The sequence below is a fragment of the Micropterus dolomieu genome, linkage group LG01 (genome assembly GCF_021292245.1).
Source record: "Micropterus dolomieu isolate WLL.071019.BEF.003 ecotype Adirondacks linkage group LG01, ASM2129224v1, whole genome shotgun sequence".
NCBI classification, from domain to species: Eukaryota; Metazoa; Chordata; class Actinopteri; order Centrarchiformes; family Centrarchidae; genus Micropterus; species Micropterus dolomieu.
This window is the reverse complement of record NC_060150.1, coordinates 49403677-49408726: the sequence shown is the minus strand read 5'-3', so window position 1 is coordinate 49408726 and position 5050 is coordinate 49403677. Positions and strand designations below refer to the sequence as shown.

Here is a 5050-nt window from a genome sequence, read left to right as displayed (position 1 = left end):
CATCAGTCAGGACCTCATTGTTGTGGAAGTCCAGAGGAAGTCGACACTCATCCAGACCGTCAAAGATGAACACAACCTGGAACTCTTCAAAGCTGCAGATTCCTGCTTCTTTGGTTTCAGTAAAGAAGTGATGAACAAGTTCCACCAAGCTGTACTTTTTCTCTTTCAGCACATTCAGCTCTCTGAAAGTGAATGGAAATGTGAACTGTATGTCCTGGTTGGCTTTGTCTTCAGCCCAGTCCAGAGTGAACTTCTGTGTTAAGACTGTTTTCCCAATGCCAGCCACTCCCTTTGTCATCACTGTTCTGATTGGTTCATCTCTTCCAGGTGAGGCTTTAAAGATGTCTTCTTGTCTGATGGTTGTTTCTGGTCTGTCTGGTTTCCTGGATGATGTTTCAATCTGTCTGACCTCATGTTCATCATTGACCTCTGCAGTCCCTCCCTCTGTGATGTAGAGCTCTGTGTAGATCTGGTTCAGAAGGGTTGGGTTTCCTGCTTTAGCAATCCCCTCAAACACACACTGGAACTTCTTCTTCAGGTTAGACTTGAGTTTACGCTGACAAACTGCAGAATGACTTTCTGAATGAAGACACGACAAAACAGATCAATCAGTGATTGATAAAGTCCATGTGACAGTTTAATTTCCTTATCTAAACATGTTTCCCTCCATCTGTTGAGCCATCAGTAAATATCCCGTTTATCCAGCAGGTTAAATCTTTAGAGAAATCCTCTTACTGCTCTGCAGACGCTCAGCCAGCTCCTCCGACCAGTCACTCTTAAAGGACACACTGTGTTCAGGTCCACGTCCACCAGATGCTGGTCTCCCATAGATCCTGTTTGACAGAGAGGAAGACCACTGAGGATAGAAATTTACTTTTTAGTGTTCAGCCACAGAAGCTGCTGGAGAAATTAGTAGCTATCAATATGAAAAGGAATAGAGATCAATAAAAGCTGAAGCTGAATGATTTCAGTCTGTGTATCATCGGTTAATTTCCATCAAATATTGGACCAAACCAGGACTAAATGTTCTGATCTCTGAGCAGATCTTACTGTTCCTGACAGATACCAAACTTAACTGTGGCTCCATCAGCAGCAGCTCTGTTGGCCTGTATTCTAACGTTTGCATTACTAGACTCACCACAAATATCCTGACTGCTATTTACAGACTTTGGTAGGTGAAGCATTTTAGGACAAAATCCAAAGAGGAAGCTTCAGACTAAAAAGAGCTGAACTTGATTTGTGGAACTCAGACTGCTGAAGCCTCATATTGTCCTCAGCTCAACTTTCCAATGTCTTTTTCCACAGAAGCAGGACTGTGGACTCTGTCCTCCATCACTTCCATTGAAACCCCATCAGGAAGAGATCTCTTCAGGGCCAGTGTGCACAGGAGGAACAATTCCAGCCACCAACAACTCTTTCAGTGGACATATGGGCATGTCAGTGTTGTTTAGGGACAGACTGGAAAACATGTGGACCTGTCCTTTAATCCTAATCTGGCTCTGACCTTCATCATCATTCTAGGAGAACATGGACATTAGAAGGACAACTGGTCAGACTGGATTTAATGAGGACAAACATCAGCAGTGAGCAACATGAGGAGGGAGACATGAACATTTAGCTTTGTTTGGCCAACACTGTTTAATACTGACACATACTCACTGTCTGTCAGACACATGTCCTCTCTTAAAATCAATGGGGTGACCCACTGACTGGTCACTCTTGAAGGACACACAGCTGGGCTCAGGTCCAGGTCCAGCAGAGTCTGGTCCCTGCTGCTGCTCTGGGCTTCAACACAACACACACAGAGCTTTGAGAGTGAATAATGATGGTGGAGTGATTTGAGTCCTGGACAGTTAGAGATCCTCATCTCACCTCTGAGCTTTGGTCTGGCTGTCATGTTCCCCACACAGAGTGCTTTTAGAGGGAGGGACTCCCTCCTCTCTGTCCTCACACTGACTCATGCTGCTCAACTCACATCCACTTTCACCTGGAGAGGAAACACAAATCATTCATCTGCACATCAACTCAAATCCTCCCTTCCATCATTTCTCCTGGAAAAAGATCAGCTGCTCCTCCACTGATTGGCTGCTAGTTTCTGTTTCATATCAGTGGCAGCTGAATGCAGTCAGACAGCAGCGTGAGGCAGAGGAAGCTGCCATCAGCTGCTGGACTTCTACTATCAGTCCACTAGATGGAGGCATGAAGCTGCAGCCCAGCACAAACACCATGCATGGAGGAGCGGATACATTCACTGAAGGACTGATGTGATCTGACAGAATCTCTCTTTCTACAGAGTCCCTGTAGAAAATGACTTGTTGCAACAAGCTACAGCTGATTATTTCACACCAACTAAGACTCCAATATAACAACATTACATATTTTCCTTTGTCTTTGACAATAACAACATCTTTTATATAAACAATAAACCAATTTTTAAAAATATATCTTTTCTAATAATGTTCCTAATAACAACCTCCAATGTTTCCTGTAGAGGATTCACAGGCATTAATTACAGCTTCAGATAGAGACGAGTGTTCAGCTGGTTCTCTTCTAATGAACTGCTGAGCTAATGTCTTTTGGTCAGACCACATCAGGTCAGCTGATCATGCAGACATGTGACATTTATCTACAGAAAAACAATCCAACATATCTGAATAATCTGATACTGAATATGGATCAATAAAGAACCGGCTGACTGTCTATGCGAAGAAGCTTCAACCAGTTCTGCAGGTAAATCTACTGACAGCATTCTCCGACACTAACAGCTGTTCTCCAGCGGCTGTCCGGCCGAGCGAAGCAGCATTTAGTGGCTCAGACAGCAGGAGAGCAGTGGCTCATCTCGTCCTCCTTCATCCAGAGCTTCCAGTGAAGCTCAGAGCTGAAAGTTTGGAGAAATGAAGTGGAGCAAAGCTAACCACAGCTTGTGTTAACGAGCAAAACCTTTCAAGCTGGTTACATTACCTTCAGCCGGAGGTCCAGGTGGAGAAAATAAGGAAGGCTTTCAGACAAACTGAAAAAGTACCAACTTGTAGAGAAGTGAAACTTTAAACAGGAAACAGCCAGAGGGACGCGTGACTGTTAACCATCAATCTGTTCCTGAGCTGTGATAAAGTCTGTTTGTTTAAAGATTAAGAGCTGGAGGCTGAGGACACGTTGGTTTGTGTTTACTTGGCTTCCAGAAAGCCGAGATCTTTTTTAATTGAGAGCTGCTACTATGGTAACCTAGTTAGTTAAAAAGGTTTTTATTTTATCAAATAAAAGTAAAAAAGTGCAACAATCGTGTTCAGTGACCTTTTTTTTCTCTAAAGAGCCTAAAGTCACTGATTTCACTGCAGTCTGACTTCAAACACATCTTAAACTACAAATCAGATTGTAGACATTAATTTGTAGTTTTGTGGGAGTTTACATTGTCAGGAGAGGAGGGAAGCTTCCCAGCACGCACCACGGGAAACACACTCCCTAATAAACCCTAGGCCTTTCCGAAACTAGACCCTCGCCACTTCTACTAAGAACGCTGTGATGACGAAACGCATTCTGTAGCGCCGTTTGTTCCTTGACGGCTACGGTAGAAACATGACGACAAAATACAGCGACCTCCACAGCAGGGGGTGCCCGCGGTTATGTAGATATAAATGTCTCATTCTAAAGGTAACATAATGGTTCATTATGTGAGGTCTTTATACACCACTAAAAACATAGTTATGGATATTAAATTGCATTTCTGTCAATAGAGCCTCAGAAATATTCCACACTGAACCTTTAAGGAAAGAAGTTATTACAGGACATCTCAGTCTGGAAGAACATTTCTAAGCTTGAAGGCTGGATGGTCCACATTTATGTGACTCTTTAGTAACTTAGTAGTAAGTAAAATGGCCATCTTAAATTTTATGACTAGAAGCACATATTCAAAATGCCCATGCACATTTAAAACTTCGGAGTCACCTATGTAGATTGCATTTTGATCAGACATCTCAAAGATGAGTAGATTGCACAACATTTAATTCAATTCAATTTTATTTACAGTATATAGTGCCAAATCACAACAACAGTTATCTCACAGTGCTTTTCATAAAAGAGCAGGTCTAGACCGTACTCTATGATGATATTTACAGAAGCCCAACAGTTCCCACCAAGAGCAGCACTAGGAGACAGAGGCAAAGAAAAACTTCCTTTAAGAGGCAGTAACCTCGAGCAGAACCATGGCTCAGGGTGGGCGGCCATCTGCCTCCACCGGTTGGGGTGAGAGAGAGAGAGAGAGAGAGAGAGAGCGAGAGCGAGAGCGAGAAACAGAAAGAAAAAGAGAGGGATGGAAGGAGAGAGAGGGGGGAGAGAGAGAGAGAGGGATGGAAGGAGAGAGAGGGGGAGAGAGAGGGGGGAGAGAGAGAGAGGGAGAGGAACAGAGAGAAAAAGAGGGATGAAAGGAGAGAGAGGGGAGAGAGAGAGGGAGAGGAACAGAGAGAAAAAGAGAGGGATGAAAGGAGAGAGAGGGGGGAGAGAGAGAGGGGGGGGAGTTAGAGGGCGAGAGAGCGAGAGAGAGAGCGAGAGAGAGGGGAGGGAGGCAGCCTACACAATATACACACAGAGGTACACACAGTGAAGGTGATGTTGCTATAGACTAAATGAAAAATGGTACAGATATTTATAATAGTGTTAATGGTAACAATCGTAATGTTAATGATTATAATAACAATAATAACAATAAGACTAGCAACAATAGTCGTTGCAGTAGAGGGTGTCGAGCAGGAACACGGGGGCAGCAGGTGACCCGCAACCACAGATCCAGACTCCACAGCTCCAGAGCCAGAAACACCTGCAGGAAGTGATAGGAGGAGAGAGGAGAGGGACGAGAAAGCACAAGACTACCAGAAAGGGGAGAAGTCGAGTTAGTAACATGCAATAATGGGATAAGGTTGCATACAGAGGGAGAGAGGAGCTCAGTGCATCATGGGAAATCCCCCGGCAGTCTAGGCCTATAGCAGCATAACTAAGGGATGGTTCAGGACTCACCTGAGCCAGCCCTAACTATAAGCTTTATCAAAGAGGAAAGTCT

The 5050-nt window shown here is 44.0% G+C and overlaps 1 protein-coding gene across 1 annotated transcript in view; it reads right to left on the bottom strand.

Annotated features, from left to right (window-relative positions):
• LOC123968066 (NACHT, LRR and PYD domains-containing protein 12-like) overlaps positions 1-5050 on the bottom strand; it is a 583923-nt gene that overhangs the window by 201583 nt on the left and 377290 nt on the right. The gene's annotated exons all lie outside the window — the stretch shown is intronic.